The sequence below is a fragment of the Poecilia reticulata genome, chromosome 10 (assembly GCF_904066995.2).
Source record: "Poecilia reticulata chromosome 10, P_reticulata-male-v2, whole genome shotgun sequence".
NCBI classification, from domain to species: Eukaryota; Metazoa; Chordata; class Actinopteri; order Cyprinodontiformes; family Poeciliidae; genus Poecilia; species Poecilia reticulata.
In genome coordinates, this window is record NC_088839.1 from 20,449,411 (window position 1) to 20,468,634 (window position 19,224).

The following is a 19,224-nucleotide window of genomic DNA, read 5'->3' on the forward strand; positions in this document are numbered from 1 at the left end:
ACGGGAGCGGGAATGAAAGCAAAACATTTAATGCTCTGCTGCGTCGGACGTGCCGGCCGCTTCCGGCCACATCACCTGCCAATCACAAGCACAGGAAGTGGAAAATTTGTTGCTGGCCTACCGACTCCTGCAGAGCTTTCAGAGTTTCATGGAGACATTCGGCGAGGGCAGGCTATACTGCTGAGGTGGCAAAAAAAAGGAGGCCAACTGAGGAGAACACGACTCAGCTGCCATCGTCTGAATCTGCTGACTGAGCAGCTGGAGGCTTTGAAATTAACGTTGATAAAGTAGGCTGAGCGTCCACCCCGCCCCCCTCGGGTCCCAACAAGTCTTGTTTGCTAAATCACCACAGGGATCATCGGACTGAGGGGGTGCAGCCTACATGTTAAAAATACAAAGGGAGCAGCAGTGGGGCCAAGGTTGCCTCTGAAACACCTGGTTGCTAAGGTCGCAAAGAGACCAGGTCCATATCCTCAAGCAAAAACCTACAACTGCAGTGTCTCTGACATCACCTGCAAAACAGCAGCCATCCAACACGCTTATCCTTGTAGGGTCGCAAGGAAGGCTGGAGACTGTATCCAGTAGTCATTGGGCAAAACAGCATTCCACACCAAAAACTATAGATTTTATTTTTAACAAGTCTATTCAAAATAAACACTTAGGTGCAAAGGACCAGGTGTGAGCATCAGTACTTGTCTTTGTTGCCCCTTCCCTATCAGTGGACTGAGGAAGCAGAAATGCAACGTATCGCATCACAAATACCTATAAAACTAAGCACTTAAAAGATGTTGAGATAAACGATAACAAAAGTTCTAGTATGATCCTGAAGACCATGCAGAGACCGCCCCTGTTTCTGCTGGCTTTTCACAGGAAGATGTAGTGTTAGTTGTAGACATGGTCTTCATCCACTTTAAATTGGGTTCTTGGTGGTTTTGGACTTAACACCAAAAATAAAAATAAATGTATTTACTTTTGTGTTTTTTTTTCAAAGTTTTGTTGGCTCTAGTGGCCTTTGTTTCAAAATTCTCTGACTGGAAAAAGTGTTGTGAAAGAGTGGGAAGACATATGGCAAAGGCCAACGAGACGAGAGGCATCATCGAGGACTAAGGCCTCCGAATATAGCTTACGCATTTTACCCTTGTGCTACTGCCACGCCCAATAAAGTTTACTATTGCTTACACATATTTTAAATACTACTGCGGCTCGGTGAAATGTATTGGGATTTGCTTTTAACATTCGCATTTTGGCAGGCATGTCACATTTTAACCTGTGAACATCTGCCACCTCGTTCACCAAATTTAACAAGTTGTACAGGCATCTTAGGTTCAGAGCCCTCTTCAGGTCACTCCACAGGTTTTTGTCAGATCAAACCAGATTGTTATTGATTTGGACTTATGTGAATGCTGAATATAAAATCTCTCTTCAATGCCAAACTGTTGTGGAATTGAGGACCAAAAGGTTTTGTTTGGTCCACCAGATCATGACAATGGTTTTCCTGATGTATGACTGGATTCACAGCGGTGCTGAAAAATTAAACCCCTCTTCATTTCCAGCTTTCTAGTTGACAGCTGGAGATTTTGAAGAAAAAATAACTGGCATTTGGACCTGTTAAAAGTTCCAAGAGTAATTTTTCTTCAGTTCCATCTGATGAAGATGGACGTGTGTGATGCCATGTTTATCTGTGGGTATGCTTTAAGTGGTGTGCAGTGTGGTATTTTTTCAGACCATAACATATTTTCCCACAGGGTTTTATAAGATTTAGCCAGATCTGGATATTTTCCTTGAAAGAAAACTCCTTTGTCCTGCATCTGTGTTTTGATGAGTTGATTAGAGGTGTGCTCTGGAAAACACTATTTATTGGAATTCAGTCAAATGGCTCTGCATGGAAGCCAGTTTAAGGGTGTGAACACTTCTGGCGCTTTTTCTACTTTTCCTCCACCTATCGATTGAAGATTCTGGTGATGACGCATCACAATGAAGCGTCAAACTGAAGCATGTACAAACTGAAGCAGTGACTTATATTCATTGTTGCACAGATGATTCGTACAGATCATTAATTTCTCAGTCCTGCACAAAGGGAACCAGAGTTTGAACAAAAGAATGAGCCAAATGAAAAAAAAAATAAAAATCCACCATCAAACCTGAAACAGCACAGACTCAACACCAGTAGAGTCTCAGAACGAGGACATTAAAGGAGCGCTGCGTGTTTACACGGTTTGCAGCCGCCTCTCCCATGGGGGTTAATAAAAGCTAAGGTGGGGGGTGTTTAGTTGTGCAGGAGAAGCGGAGGGGAGGGAAGCGCATCCAGCTGGGATAAACACGCCTACGGGTGTGGGTGCACGTCAAGAGACATGGTGTGACCTTTCCAGCGGCCGTTGATGAACGTCACCAGCTGAGAGTTTGCCCTTTTCCCACCTGTATCCGAGAGCCGACTGAAAATAATCATTTTCTCTCCCTTTCAGTCTCTGCATCAACTCTGCCGCCTTCTGCTGAGCCATTAGTGAAATGAAAGAAAGAATAATTCAAAGCCAGTTATGCTGACTACACATTAGGAGACATTTACACATTCTTGCATTTATCAACAATCTGTTATAAATCATAGTGGGTTTTTTTTTCTTTTTTTTTTCCACACTGAGAAGCAAACACAGCTGCTCCTGCAGGAATAAATACTTATTTATTATAGTGTTTTTCTATAGGACCACATTTTTGAAAAGTACTCTGATACCAGAACTTTTCCTCTTTAAGTGCCTCATTGGGCTCACCATGTTATGTGATTTTCTCCCGAAAGAAACTCACACACTGTCATGTTTGAAAAACAAATGTTTTCCTCTCTCTACATCAACCTGAAAACAATTTTTAAGTGCACCTTTCCAAATCTCAGAGCAGTGACTGATCTGGATTTTAAAAGTGTGCTCACTTAGTAACTTGAGCTTTTTGGATGCAGGTTTTCACAAAATTCAACTAAGCAACATCAGAGTTCGTAGTCACTATATTTAAAATTATAGCAAGACGCTGAACTTCACTCCCCATGACCTTGAATGCCACATTCATTCATTCTCAAAGATTTTCCCAACGTGTGGAAGCAGACAAAATTTATCCCAGTCTTTTTCAGGCAAAAGGAAATGGGTTCTATTGTTGGGGAACAATCCAAGTGTAACACTGTGTAGTGATCTAAATCAGTGTCACCATAATATAGGAGGTCGTGGGTGGAGAAAGAGCATACACTGAGAGGGAATAGCGTAGCATGTGTAGACTTTTATTCAACCGTCCAACCGAACAGTCTAACGGTCCAGCCCCCTCCTTAGAGGTTCCCCCGGAAGAACTCAAAAACCCTCGAAGAAGAAGGAAACATATTCTCCCAAAGACACAGCGCCCCCAGTCATCCACGGAACATTCCAACAACCACTTTCACATGAAACCATATTCATTGACAAGGAAAAATAAATCATCTTACATACTTCCCTCTCTTTAAATGAAATGTCCTCATTTCAAAATGAAGTTGTTACATAAAAAAAAATCATTTCACCAAAGCACAATCTGTCCAGACTGTCACATCAGTAACTCATATCACTTGGGGGGGTTGCAAAACCAAGGACACCAACTCACAATAAAACCTTCATAACGAACAACGGTAAACATGTTTGGATTTAACTGAACCAATTTTTCCACCCTCTAATATGAACAACTATAGATCATTTTTTCTCATAACAGCAGTCGTTGTGGCTTCCGCACAGTACGCCCACATCTGGTAAGAACTGCACCCCCATCAGGCGGCAAACTGAGAGGTGGTTGTGCACGCTGCTGGGACATGAGTCCTGTTGGGTTCCTTGGTGAAGATGGCAACGACCTAGCGGTTTCTGATGTCTGGGCTGCCGCTGTCTGGCCAAAAAGCCAGGGCAATGAACCAGACAAAGCAGTATACCTCGGCGGTGTGTCCCTGTTTGGAGGAAACACAGACTGGGATACCTCTGTGGGTAATGTGTCTGTGGAGCTACGGTAAGGTTTTAAACGATCATAGTGAATGACTCTGGTCGCAGCCTGAGGATATTTAACATCCACCAGCTTGTAAAGGAGCCCCTTTTCATCCACAGATACAACCTTATATGGTCCAGTCCAGTTTGGTGAAAGCTTTTGTCGTTGTGTGGTGGGGTCATCTATCCATACCAGATCACCACAAGTATACGGCCTAAACCGTGTGTCTTTGTTGTAGTAGTACTCTCGTTTTTGTTCTAGTTCTTCCCGATGGAGAAGAACACTCTCAAAAGCAGCGTCCATCCGTGTAGCCAGTTCTGAACCATAGTTTTGTGGGCAATCAGAAACCGTTGGCGATGACATATGGACATTAGCAGGTAATCGGGGTTCTCGTCCATGAGCAAGGAAATATGGTGAGTACCCTGTGCTCGAGTGAGAAGTAGAGTTGAAAGAAAGTACTACAGCAGGGAGGTAGTGGTCCCACTCGCCTCCATAGTCCTGAATGAGTCGGGCCAACTGCTCTTTCAAAGTCCGATTAAACCGTTCAACCATACCATTCCCTCTTGGGTGATATGGAGAGGTTCTTTTCTTTGTCATTTGTAGTCTCTGACAAATTGTGTGAATAATTTCAGACTCATATTGTCGTCCCTGATCTGACAACAGTTCCTCAGGAACACCATGTTCAGGTATATACCGTTCACACAGTAACTGTGCTACTGTGGCAGCCTTTTGGTCAGACATAGCATAGGCATTTACATACTTGGTAAAATGGTCCTGTACCACAAGCACATATCTATTACCAAGAGAGGTAACCGGAAGTTCAGTAATGTCCGTACAGACCAACTGAAATGGTCTGTCAGTCTGAATAGATTGCAAAGGGGCTCTGTGCTTTGGTACAGCTTTTCGGAAAGCTTCACATGTCTTACACAGATTACAGAAGTTTTCAATATCAGATCTCATTCCTGGCCAATAACACACTGTCAATGCCTTCTTAAATGTACGCTCAGCACTGTAATGACCAGAACAAGGATTACCATGTAGAAAATGCATTGTTTCTGTAACAAGTGCAGGTGGAATTAACACTTGATAAACCTCAGGTTTCCCCGGTGCACTCTGACCTTTGCGACAAAGCAAATCATTACAGAGTAATAACTTAGGAAACTGCCACCAAAGTTTTTTCTGAACTCTACCTTTTACCTGTCTGAGGTAGGGACGTTTCTTGTTTTTCACCCAGGTATACACTTCAAAGAAAACAGGATCAGAGAGTTGTGCGCATACAATGTCCATATTTTGATTGGATAATGTCTGTTGTAATGTGGCAAACCCCATATTGACATGTGTCCTATCGTTGTCCACACAACACACTTGTGGTGCATTGGTCATCTCTGAATGTTCAGGGCCTGAACATGGCAACTCGGCCAGTGAAACAGATTTTTCTGCATCACAAGGAGAAGAGTGACCATCACGAAGTGCTGAAACTGTCACCTCAGTTGAGTCCTGCTCCAATGGTATCCGTGACATGGCATCGGCATTTGTGTGTTTCTTGCCATCTCTGTGAGTGATTGTCCATTGATATGGGTCCAACTCCAATGCCCAACGACCCCTGCGTCCGGTAGGGTCATGCGTGACGTCCATCTTCCTTAAGCTGAGTAAAGGACGATGATCAGTGATGATTGTAAAAGGATTGCAACTCAGATAATGTTTATAGTGTCTAATTGACCACACAATGGCATACAGTTCTTTGTCATATGTAGACCACTTTCTCTCTGTTTTAGAAAGTACATGACTTGCAAAAGATACAACCCTTTCTTGTCCCTGTTGTATCTGAGACAGTACAGCACCAACTGCAAAATTAGATGCATCTGTACTCAAAATAAATGGTTGATCAAAGTTGGGAAATGCCATTATTGGAGGCGAAGTCAGTGCATCCTTAAGTGCTTGAAAAGCGGCAGAACAGTCATCTGTCCATTCAAACACCACTTGTTTTTGGGTAAGCCTATGCAGAGGCTGAGCAATAAAGGCATATTTAGGTACAAAACGTCTGTAATATGAACACAGCCCCAAAAAGGCACGTACCTCTGTTGGAGAATGTGGAACAGGCCAGTTACTGATGCGTTCACTGTTTACAGGGTCCAATGCCAGTCCATCCCGAGACACAATGTGCCCCATGTACTTCACAGCAGGTTTGCAAAAGTCACATTTCTTAGGGTTTAACTTTAAACCAGCTTGTCGAAAACGAGTGAGAATGTCTGTGAGATTGTCTAGGTGATCTTCAAATGTTTTTCCCACACAAATGATGTCATCCAAATAAATGACACAAGTCGTCCAGTGTAGTCCTCTCAGAACCAGCTCCATGAGCCTTTGGAAGGTCGGAGGTGAATTTTTAAGTCCCATTGGCATGACCTTAAATTGGTACAAGCCGTCACCTGTCGTAAACGCAGTCTTCTGTCTGTCTGCTGGATCCATTTGTACTTGCCAGTACCCGCTAGACATGTCCATAGTAGAAAAGTACTGTGAACCAGAAAGCGCATCTAGACTGTCATCCACTCTCGGTAAGGATGAGCGTCAGTAATGGTGACAGAGTTAAGTTTGCGAAAATCTACACAAAACCTGTAAGAGCCATCCTTCTTTTTCACCATAACTACCGGGCTGGCCCAGGGGCTCGAACTCTCCTCTATCAAACCATGTGATTTAAGGGTTTCAACTTGGCGGTGAATTTCTGCCTTCATGGCCGGAGAGGTGCGGTAGGCCCTTTGTGAGATTGGGGTGTCACAGTTTGTAGTGATTTTGTGTGTCACTATGTCAGTCCTGCCAAAGTCATGTGGGTGTTGACTAAAAACATCTGCAAAAGACGTCAAAGTCTCTGTCAGTTGTTTTATCTGCAAAGGCGTCAAATCTGAGTCTGTACTATCTGCCCGAGGGATTATTCTGGGACCGTCAGGTGTCTGAGTATAAATGTTACAGATAGAACTGTCCATAATGGTGAATTCACTCTGGCCCTCTGCTAAGACAGCATAAAAGTGGCCCACCTGTGTACCACTATGTAACATGATGTCACTATGTGAAACATTAGCTACTTGAATACAAATAGAACCTTGTTCTACCTTGGCCACAGTCCATGCAATACCCGCAGAGGACTGGTCGGTATAATGTGGTTCAAACACACCAATGTAGCCACTAGGTATCAACCCTTTCTGGGGTGCATCCAGAGTAGCAGTGATGACCCTCTCCGACATAGCAGGAATGCTAACGGTGGATGATACCAAAACAGCAGTCAGGCAGGGAACATACAGATGTGGACTAATTAGTGGCAGAGCTGTACCTGCTACATTGCACGTCATGGTTCGAGTGTCAACTGTAATGCCATTTGCCACCATAAAATCCCAACCTAGAATGACTGGCTTTGTACAGTTTCTGACAACTTGAAGTGTGTGTGTCATGAGCTTATCTGCAATAGTTAGGTTCACATAAATGGAGCCTACAGAGTCAAGGGGGTCACCTGTGACACCAGTGAGAGGAATAAATTGTTTTACAATGGGCTTCCTGTTAAGAGCAGGTGTAGCCCTTCTAAAGTCCTCACTAATGACTGAAACGTCCGCTCCAGTGTCAAGAAAAGCATGTACTACAGTGTCCTCAATAACAACTGACACATATCTCTTCTCTACATCAGCCAAAGTCGTAACGTCACTAACAACTGTGTCATGGTAGGCGTCATTGCATGTTTGGGCTAGGGAGACATCAGTAGCTGGCAATCTGCCCTCATTGTCAGCTACTCCTAGTTTACCTGATCATGGTTTGAATGTGAAGGAGACCGGAAACGTACTCGCCCCGGGCTGGGAGAGTGATGACGTCGGTCACTTTCATAGCGGTCAGGAGAGCGGCCACTACTAGCGTAGCCTCTGTTTGAAGAGTTGTAGCCCTGCGTGTAGCGTTCAGATGATCCAGATGGGATACGTGAACCCCGTTGGTTGTGTTCATCCTTTCCATATGAACTGGAACTGTGGTGAGGTGTGTTTCGGTCGTTTGGTGAGTCTCTACGTCGTCGGGGAGGAGATCCATAGTAGTCATCTGATGAATATCGGCCACCCCGGCGTTCACCTGGAGTGGGGCTCCGATGACGAAATCCATAGTCTCGCCTGTCCTGGCGATGTGAGTTCTCACGCTGGCGGTCAACTGTTAAGTCCTGAGTCGGTTAAACTAGAGTAGTCGTCTTAGTAGAACTGTAAGTCCTAAGTCGGTATCAGCTCCCGTGTCCAGTCCCGCATCAGTTGATACCGGTGTTAGCCGTGTGCTAGTTCTCCTGCCGTGCTGCCTGTGTTTGGACTGTCCGGAGTATATTCATTATTAAAATCATCTTCATCTATCCCCTGGGTCTCAGCGTTTCTCCTCACCACTTCCAACCTACCACACCTCATGACACAGACAAGAAGAAAAGGGAACTCTTCAATGACAATGAGAAAAAGTAGTTTTGACAAAGTCAGGGGCTGTGAAACCTGTAAATAGGCCTGTCTCGATAAACGATAAATCAATTAATCGGACGATAAAAAAAACCTATCGAGATCATTTTAATTATCGTCTTTATCGTCTCTTCCTGCCTTTTTTTCTTTCTGTTGATGACGCTGAATGAAAAAGGCTCAGCTCCGGTGCTCTCCACTGATCCTCCCTTCCTCATTTCCTTAGTCTAATATCCAGCGCACATTACACGAGTTGTCGGCCCATTTTCAAAACCTGAGACCACACATTAGCCTACAGAAATCCTAGGTATAACGGTTCGATCGGGTTCGTCGTGCCGTGTGATGTCCAGCCACATGGGCACAAAATAACGGCTGCAAGTCCAGTTAACTAATTTTAATATCAGGCATTAATCAATGCTTTACTAGAATCTACTTGTGATCCATGTGGCTATAGAGTCAGCGTAAAGTCCTAGCTGAATGAAAATAATTATAACCTATTTATGTTACGTTAACGAAGAACAGCTGAAAACCTACCGGGTTCATCAACTGCGGTAGCAATTTGGCTCCAACTCCTCCCCTTGTCATTTCTATATTATTTGCACGAAACGTTAAATAAATATTAATGTTGTTTCCACATATCATCTCCGATGTCAGCTGGACTTCGGGTTGCGCCGTGTCAGCTGTTTGGGATTCCCCTCCGTAATTTCCCCTCGGAAAGCAGGAGGAAAATCCGCGCCTTCTGATTGGCTACCTGCCACATTCAGCGTTAAGCTCCCAGTCGGGGAAAACCCCTGATTTAGATCGGAGCGGCCACGACAATCTACCGTAACCCACTCCGCACCGCAGGATGATCGGTTAGATCGGCCAACGATCTAAGATTGTCATATGGGGAAAATAGGGGCAAAAAATGGTGTAGTGTGAACTACTGCATTAGGTAGTCGGATGGGCCGGTTTCCTCCATTTAAATCTAGAGATTACTGAAGGGCAATACAGACTTCATAATCTGCACTCTTTTGGTTGAATGCAGTATTTATTTCCACTTTGGCTTTATGTTGTTTAGTTTTTATTCAAGTAAGTTTTTTGTTAATGGAGACTGAGAATCCATTTTATTTTTGTTTTTGGTTGTTTTGCTTATTTAGTTGATCAGATCCATCGTTATGTGTTATTTTGAAAACAAATATAAGGAAATCGCATGTATTATTAGTCATTTCCATTAAATCAGTGTCAAAAGGTCTTGAAACAATATTATCGTTTATCGCAATAATTTCTTTAGACAATTAATCGTCCAGCAAAATTTGTTATCGTGACAGGCCTACCTGTAAACACAGTAGCAGCTTTGATGCATGGTGCCATCATGTGGAGCTGTATCATGTAATGAAAGTTTTCTATGTGACTTGTGAGCAGAAATACAAAAAAACAAAACAAAAACAAAACTGGTTTATTTATACAGTTAAGCCCAAATGTACTCATACTCACCTGACATATTAAGATCTAAAAGACAGCGATTTCGGAAACAAGAATGTTATTTGGGCAACAAATATAGATTACACAATTCCATCAGAATATGGTCCAAGAACATCGAAAGTTATTGGTTGCATTGTTCTACATTGTTCTGCTGAGTGTAACGGTGTGCACTGGACTTACAGATAACAAAAAAATAACTAAAAAGAATTGATCTAATGATGTAAAATGGATATCAGTGTAAAAGTATCAATCAAACACTTAGTATAATTGCAGACCAGCTTTTTAAATGTTTCCATTGGTGTTTTGACAAATTATCTTTGGTGAAAAGAGTCCGTGTCATTTTGATCTTGTGTGGACTAAAGAAAAAAATTTTTTTGGAATATTAATCTATCTTTAAAAAGTTATTTTAAATTATTAGTATAGGTCAATCTTAGATCAACCCTTTCATGTTGGATTTTCAGGTAGTAGCTGCTTTGGCACTCTTCACAAGTTTTTTTCTGAAATGTTCTTGTTCAGTATGTTGATTTCACATCACAGGCCACTATTATGACACACAATGAAAAAAACAAAAAAAACAAGCTGAATGTCATTTCAAACCTCTTTACTTCCATCTCTACTATTTACCAGCAGGGGTGGAAGAAGATGCCAACAGGTGTCCGATTGATGCTTTTCTTTCCCTCTTCAATCAATGAAAAATCTTTTTCAGCTCTGCTGCCACATTTTCCTCGCAATTATATTTCTTGGTTACAAGAACTCTTGTTTTCTCTACTCTGTTTTGCAATTTGTTTACTTTGAAATGACCAACAGGTCAGAACTATATGAAACTGTGAAGAAGTATAAACATCTGCAGGAATACTAATGTGCTAGATTTTTTTCTCTCCTGTAATGACAGAAAAATTCTTCCAATCCAACTCTTAACCCTGCACCCAGCTGTGGAAACATTTTCCTTCCTGAGCCGATGTGTGCATCACCACACCCTGATTGCATTATCGCTTCTGGATGTGAGAGGGCCGACTCAATCACTTTTAATTACTTGAACAAGCAGACGGCAAGCGCCGACAAGCCTCACCATCATTGCCGCTGTCGCTCCGTAACTTGTCAATAAAATCCCAGCGGTAATACCAGCAGCTCTTCCTTTTTTAAAACCTCTGGCCGATAGTACAGCAGTAGCTTTCCTGCTGTTAGCAAACACATGCTTTACCCTGTAGATTGTCAGATGATCGGGAACTCCACATCCTAATAACACACACACACACACACACACACAACAAGCTCTATGAGTACGTCCCTCATCGTCACCCCCGGAGACTCATCCTGTCGTTCTCATCTTTGCAGGGATCGAAGCTGTTTTGAGAGGCCCAGGTGACTACAGCTGTTTTCCCTCCCAGCCTGTCGCCTGCTAATTAGACTGAAGAGTTATTAATTAAATTAGCAGCCGACGACCTGATTGGCTGTCTGAGGATTTAACTCTCAGCGGACATCACACTTCATCTGGCACATCAATGAACGTGACAAAATGGAACATCAATAGGTGTGTGTGATTGTGTGTGCTGGGAGACTTTGTTACCAAGTCATGTGACATCACCTGCAGCAGCTCCTTTCAACAGCAGAACAGAGCGAGAGAGAGGAAAACAGCCCATGAGCTTCAGAAGAGCATTGAAGTGCATGTTGTTGAGTCTGACCTTTGAATGTGTGGCTGCAGGCTGGCGAGTGAGATGGAAGGCTGCATTATGTGGTGCTGCTTAATTCAGGTTTCTTGGCAGGAGATGTGACACTCGGAGCGCATAAAGCAACGTTAGCCTTGGTAGGAGCGCGGCTGCACGGATAAAAGTGACGACGTGTCCGTCTGTCGGTACACACGGGAAAATGTGACAACCTCAAAATAGTACAACTTCAGAATTTTGGTGAGAAAAAAAAAAAAGAATAAACATGATCTAACTCATTCGACCAATACCTCTCATGTTACCAGTCATGCTAAAAATGTAAAACTGAAAGATGCATGTCGATTCTAGTATGTCAATGTTGAATGTAGCAGTCTGAGTACATTCAAATTAGACATTAGAAAAACCAAAAGGTTGTTGCAATTTTAAGCACACAAGACTGGTAAAGATAAACAAAAATGTTACACAAATAACAGAATTGCAGGTGAGTCTTAAGTTCCAACTGGACTGAAAACCGAAATAAATCCTGAAAACCTAACAAACCATAATGATGTCAGGCGGGAGATCAGAGCAGAGCCGCTGCTCCACATCGAAAGGAGCCAGTTGAGGTGGTTTCCCATCTGATAAGGTTTTCAAATGGATCCCTCTAGCTGGAGGTTTTCTGGGCAATTCACTCTGGGAGGACAGAGAAGCTGAATGCAATGCTGGGAAAAACGATTTAGCAGTTCCTTTAGTTTTCTGTTGTTTTTACTTAAATGTGTCAGATGATCAAATTTGATTATCAGATAAAGGTAGCTGAAATACATTTAAGATTGTTTGTTTAAGTTTATTTGATAGGGACAGACACACATTTACATAGACAAACTGAATAAAACAGCAGTCCCATGTTAGCATCATGGTGCAATAGCAACAGCTAATTCGCAGCACTTGTCCCTAGATGGGCTTTTTCTAAAAATAATAACTCTAAAAATTGAAGTGAAATCATTTGAATCATTTGACTATGTCCAGTGATGATTTAGTGATGAGACAAAAAAACAAATATTAATTTATTCCTGTCAGTATGAAAACCAATACACAAAACTAAATCATGCCAGACTCTTCAAGAACAGTCGAGAAAGGTGAAACAAAACTGAGCCACCCTTTTTGCTGCAAGGCAACAAGAAGAATACATTACAATAATAGTACAACTATTATCATTATAAATACGATAATGATTTTGAATGGTTCCATTCCAGAGACTCTGGGACTCTACATAGTCACAAGAAATCAGCCAGATCTTGTTATTGAGGCTGTCCAGATTGTCTTTCTGCTCCTCCTGCCCTCAGCCTGATTACAGAAGTGGTTCCTGATGTGCAAGGATAGGTCAGCTCTGCAGCACCTCACTCATATCCATACAAGCCAGGGTCAAGCTTCTGCTCAACACCAGGTAATCACTCACTGCATTACTGTCAGTGGCTCTCACAACAGGTCTCACAATTCCAGGGTATTGGAGACTGTTGTTGTGTTTCACTCACCCACACCCACATGGTAACGCTGCAGACACTCTGTCCACAGCTGGTCAGACTAATATCTTTGATGTTAAAATGTAAACAGTATTTCTACTATTGCAAATCATTTCAAGTATCATTGAAACTAACAGCAGTTTCTCTATCTAGGATCCTTGCTTCCTGCGCTTTCCTTAAGCTGTGAAATAAGACATCTCCAAGCACACAAAGGACTACTAAGATAGAAATAAACCAGTTGACTTCACCACTGCTTTAAATCTGCTTCCAGGTTCAACCCAAATGCTTGACAGATTTTCTCTCGATGAACTTAAAAAGTCAGTCACAGCATCTTTGATTTTCTATCTTTCTAGTTGTGCATTTTGAACCTGTTTTTGGGGTCACTGAGCTCCATCAGGTTATACATCCTACGGAGCCGTGCTAATCCCACTTATCCAGCTTCTGAAATCTGTCAGTCAACGGTGTATGGAAGTCAAAAGACACAAATCTCAGTTTTTAACATTCAAGATTTTCCTGCAGTTTACACTACAGAAAATCATTGTTTGAGGTCTCGAGAAGCACCATCCATTTTGATTTTAGAAGACAGGTAGTAGATTTAGCATGCTATTAAAGTAAATATGTTGCTCTGTGCCGCAAATTATTAGTATAAAAAACTCTGGCGCCTTCTAGAACCTGAAACTGGACCAAACCAAACCGGTACCTCAGTCCCTCGTGTATTTAAACCTCACTGGAAATGTGCTCAGTTAGGTTCTTCTTGCACCACCAGCAATGAGCATATCCACCATAAAGTTGTTTTTGAAAGCAACTGCCTTTTTGCTGTGTGAGTCATGGACAGCTTGGATAGCAGATAAAAAAAACACACAAGCAGTCATGAGAACTGACACTTTGGAAATTTCCACATCAGTCTCACCCATCACTATCACAGCAAATCTGCAGCAACTTCCCATCTTGTTTGCAGTTCAGATGGTTTGGGATGAGCTGGATCACTGCATGAAAGAAAAGCATTCAACAAGGGTGGGGAAAAAAAAGCAAAAACGTAATTTGTGAGCTTCTTCAAGAAATTCTTTCCATGGCATTATCTCAAGTATCTGAGTGGAAAAGTATCAGGAGTGCAAAACTATATTACATAAAACGGTAAAAGTTTTGTGAAGTGCAAGGTTTTTACTGTTTTCTAAAATTGCAGGACTGAAATTGGAAATGATGTGAAAGCAAGTTCCTAGCTGACTTTCCAGATTCACACTGTAACATTGCAACATTATGACATTAAAGTGTTTAATATTCAATTACAAGTTTGATATGTGAATTAAAAATCACAATAAGTCTTTGAATTGTTACATTAGAAGAAACTGAGTGATGAAAAGCACTCCAAAAACAGGAGACCTCTGGGGCTCATTGTCTTTGTAAATTGATGTTTTATTTAACTGAAAATCAAATAATCAGAGCTGAGGATAAACAGAGGAGAACTGTTTGTCTCTCAGTCACCAAAGAGAAACAAATAAAAGTCTGTGTGAACTGCAGATGACTGACCAAAAGGTTGTAACAAAGAGCTGCTGATGTTAGACCGCAGTCACTGCAGACTTTGACAGAGTCAGCATGTATAATTCAGCCTGAACACTGGGCTGACTCTTAAACTGGAGGAAAAGTTGTCAAGGAGTGAGTCCAAGTTCTTGTTTTCCCTACAGTAACTTGGGTAGGTTTTGTTTATGAACTACTGAGGACAATCACAGCTCTTAGTGTGTATTGTCCCTGTCTGGATGTAAAATAGATAGACTTTCACATGTGGAGAGTTTCTTCTCTCAAACACTAGCCTTACCTTAGTCTTCATAGATCTGACTGTAACGCTGTTAAGCAATGGTACATTTTATGAAACGTTCAAAGAAGAGAAACAGAAATAGGAATATAAAGAAAACAAGAGAAAATGTGTAAAAGAAGAAAATAGAAATGAAGGAAAGAAAAAAATAATAAAAACTAAAATCAATCATATATTACCAGAAATCAGCTTAAAAGGTGGCCTCTTTCCTTTCCTTCCCCAACCTGAGTGGCATAACCTTCTTTACATTTTTTCATCTGAGTTATGTTAGTTTGAAGAGACCCCTTTATTTAAAGAGTGTAATAGTAGTGAACTGGAGTTTTTGTGTTTGCACTCTGTGGGCTTAATGGTCAGATATCTGCAATTCCTTTGCTCAAATCCTAGCCTGAGGTCTTTCTGCATGGAGTTGGCATGCCTGGGTTATCTCTGAGTGCCTTCCTACTCTAAGTTGTTCTTTGGTAATGAATGTGTGCCTGCATGGTTCATTGTCCTGTATGTTATCTTGTGATGGACTGGTGGCCTGGTCATGGTATTTTCATGTCTCTCCCAATGACCGCTGGAGATAGGTACCAACCTCCAGCTGATGGTGCAAGATAAATGAGCAAGTCTTGATGAACTGGGTGACAGCAGAGAATGGTTTTTAACAATCTGATGCATAAACTCTACATGATGGAATTTATCCTTTGGGAATGAAATCAGGTTTCTTCAAAAGTTTATGAATACGATCAAAATATCAAAATGTGTCTGAACTGAAGATTCAGGGGTAAAATCTCACAAAAATAATTTTAAAAATGCAATAATTATTGTAAAAGTAATCAAAAATCTAATTCAATTAAGCAACATTAAGCTTCTATGCACCACTAGAAAGGAACAAACTTCCAGAAATATGCAAAACAGCTGAAACCCTGAGTTCCTTTAAAATTTTAAAGACTAAACCCATCTGTTCAGAGTTGCCTTTGAACCATGTATTGATGTTTTTGATGATTAAAATGTTGGTTCTCAAATTGTGTTTTTATGATGGAAAGCACTTTGGACTGCCTTGTTGCTGAAATGTGCTATACAAATTTAACTTACTTTGATTGATTGATTGATTGATTGATTGATTCATTGACTGACAAAGTGAAGTCGTGCCACTCCCACCTTAAATCAACGTTTCTTCTGTGAAGCACAGAGGAGCTGTGGCGCTCCAAAGTGAATTAAGTTTTCTCACTTTTACCAAAATCCAATTGAAGTCATGGAGGAGTTTTTTCAAAATTTTTAGCAAATTTTGCAAATATATTGTGATTTGCGCCTTCTCAAACTCATAATACACCATCGTTTGCCAAGCTGTATGGTTTGATTGATTTTTCCGTGGGCTTTTCCAACATTGTTGGAGGAAAAGTGAACCAAATCTCATGCCTGTAGAAAAAGAAAAATAAATCCACTGCACTGTAATGTATATGCATTGCCTTAATGGGAGAGCTCTTAAAGCCAATTAGGGTGGAAAACAAATGATCATCAATGTGTGCAATGTGACTTTTATGACACTAACCCATTAATATCATTGTAATGAACTGGAATGATACTAGACTGTATTGGAATGTATTTTATATTGTGATACCACCCTTTTAGGAAAAAGGGCTTCAGCTTGTGATGGACCACTCTCTCTCTCACACACACACTCACACACCTATTATTCACAGAGCACAGCCATCATGCCAAGACATAAAGACATCAGATATTGGGACAGAGCCCCAGTGGCTGTGGTTTTAGAAAGTAAAAGCCCTCTGGATCTGTTCCCACCTGAATCCCCCCCACCCCGTCCTGCATTTTTGTCTCAAATCTCATTCAGGATGAATAAATTAAAATCCTTGCATGGATAAATTACTCTAATTGAGTTTCTGAGCAGGTAAACGTTGAAAATATGAAGACAGAGTTCTGCTTTAATTTGATTGCATAACAGTTTTAGTTTTACTTCTGCCTTAAGGAAACAAGGACAACCAGCACAATGTTGCCCTTTCCGTCCTCTATCAGGTGAGGGATTTTCTTTCTTCACTTTCTCCTTCCGTCTCTTTCATCAACTGGGCTGTAATTAGCCAGAGCTGAGATTTTTTCCTTTTGTTGGCTCACTCAAAGGTGGATAAGCGTCTTTTGTGCCTCTTCGCACCTTTTATATTTCTTTTTAACAAGCTTTCTTTTCCCCAGAGAAGACTCTGCAAACCAGCCATCTCAGAGGAAGGCTGATAAGCAAGAAGGAGTTTCTACTTCTCTCCTTAGCCGACGTCTTTATCTCCCAGGACACAATTAGCTGCTCTATCACTCATCTCCTTGCCGCTGTTTCTCTTCTCTCCTAGATGGCTTTTCTTTCTTTTTCTATTCAAAAGACGTCACACTTTGTTGCGGCTCACTCCAAAAACATTTGGAGTGCTTTTCCAGAGCAAGCGGAAACAGAAGTAACTGGCGAGATAAAATTGTGGCTTGCTACTTTGTGTTGTTTACGACAGAAAAGCGTAATCCTGAAGGACATTCAAATTGTACTTTACAAAACACACAGATGGAGGTAAATTTCCTGGCTTTTAGTTATGTATTCACTTGAGGTACTCTACTGAGCAAAGAATGTAGGGTTTAAAACAAGTGTTATGTTCCCTCATCTGCAAGATTTAGTTTTTTGTTAAATTAGATTGATGATAAACAGGTCTTTCATGAGAACTCTGAAAAAAAGAAAGACATACAGGAAAAGTTATGCCGCAGGCTGACTTTTTTCCACTCCTATCTTAATGATCTGCTAGTGAAAGCAATGGCTACATGCTTACTCACCATTGCACATCTGCATTGTGTTTCAGCAGTGTACAAAGATTTGCAGCGTTAGCATTACATTGTTACCCATCTTACTTCAGAAGTTATTTAGATTCAAAAGGGACATTTTGTCAAAAAGTGCTGAAAAAACATGTTTTTCAAAGTAAAGTATGCACTGTGAAGCATAACAGTCCATTTTAATGACAGAAATAAGTTGAAATAACTTAAATATATACAAATGTCGCTCATTTATATCAATTAATTAGACTGAAATCAATTTTTTAAGCAATCACTTTGTTTTTTTAAGTGCAGCACAAGTTTAAGTAATAAGTAATTCAACATAATTCTATTGACTCGTTTTTGTTTAAGTTAGCATTAGATCTAAAATGAAAGCCATATTGAGCATGGACTGTTTACTGATAATTTCAGCTAATTTTTCATACATGATTGGATTTTCCATTACTTTTAAATCAGAATGTGGTGAACAAATAAAAATAAAAACAGCACATCCAAACATTTTTTTTAATGATACCCTACAGAAAACGTGTTGATGTTAAAAAGAAAAAAACACCAATAGGCTACCTTAAATGAACCTCCTAAATACAGTAACATGCTGCACATTAATCTGCAGAAATAGCAAGTGAGCCCTATTGTGGTGGTTTTAGTGAATGTTCTGGGATTTTTTTCTACTGCTCTGAGCATTGTGCAGCCTTTTTGTAGTTCCCAGGTTTTTTCCATGCCATGGTTTATGGTTTTAAGCTTATTAAGACTGCAATGTCAGACAATCCAGGTAAACGTGAATGCATCATTATTTGATGGACCTATTTTCAAAGAGAGAGACGTCACATTGGGACAGAGCTGGGGAAGACCCACTATTGAACCACTAGCACACAGACAAGTTCACAAATGAGATAAGTTTTTATTCCCTAATGTTAGGGTCTCCACACTTCTGCAACCAGATTTATGTGATCTCAATGTACTGTATATATGCCATATAAATAATTTTGAAACAATTTACAGGAGATCCACTACAGATCACAGAGATGAACTAGATCAAACTCGCTCAATGACCCAAAAAGCCTGCAGATTTGAACCAAATAGATGCTCCCCCATCCAGCCTAGTTGAAAATCTACATTTATCCCAAAGGAAAAAAAAACAAAACTATAGAAATATAAAATCTATGAACTTACTACAAGGTTAGGATCATCCACAAAAAGACTAACCAATTGAATGTGAAGAATCCTAAAAAAGATTCTGAGTAAAAGACAGGGTTTAAAAAAATTTCCACATGAAATGCTGGTCCACATGACAGAAAAATATGTTTACTGATGAAAACAAATTAATGGATTTGATAAAGTATTAAAAAGGATGTGAAAACAGTTTCCTGCGACTTTTGTGCACACACTGATTGGATTTTATGTAAAAAAAAATTAAAAATATGTATTTATGTATATATACTGTTACTATTTTGTAGGATTTCTCTACCTTTGCAACTTGAACTGTGTTATTTGAGATGTCTTTGAATCTCTAGATTAAAAGATATTTTTTCATCTTTTCTTTCCAGGGGATAGGTGTGAACGATCTT

General features: G+C 40.7%; 1 long non-coding RNA gene across 1 annotated transcript; it reads right to left on the reverse strand.

Moving 5' to 3' along the window:
• Positions 1 to 3,235: 3,235 nt before the first annotated feature.
• On the reverse strand, positions 3,236 to 6,524 carry LOC145553151 (uncharacterized). The gene is made up of 2 exons (XR_014089397.1): positions 6,049 to 6,524; positions 3,236 to 5,617 (listed from the first exon to the last, which is right to left on the reverse strand). It is a non-coding gene; the product is annotated as an uncharacterized LOC145553151 (long non-coding RNA).
• Positions 6,525 to 19,224: the final 12,700 nt, after the last annotated feature.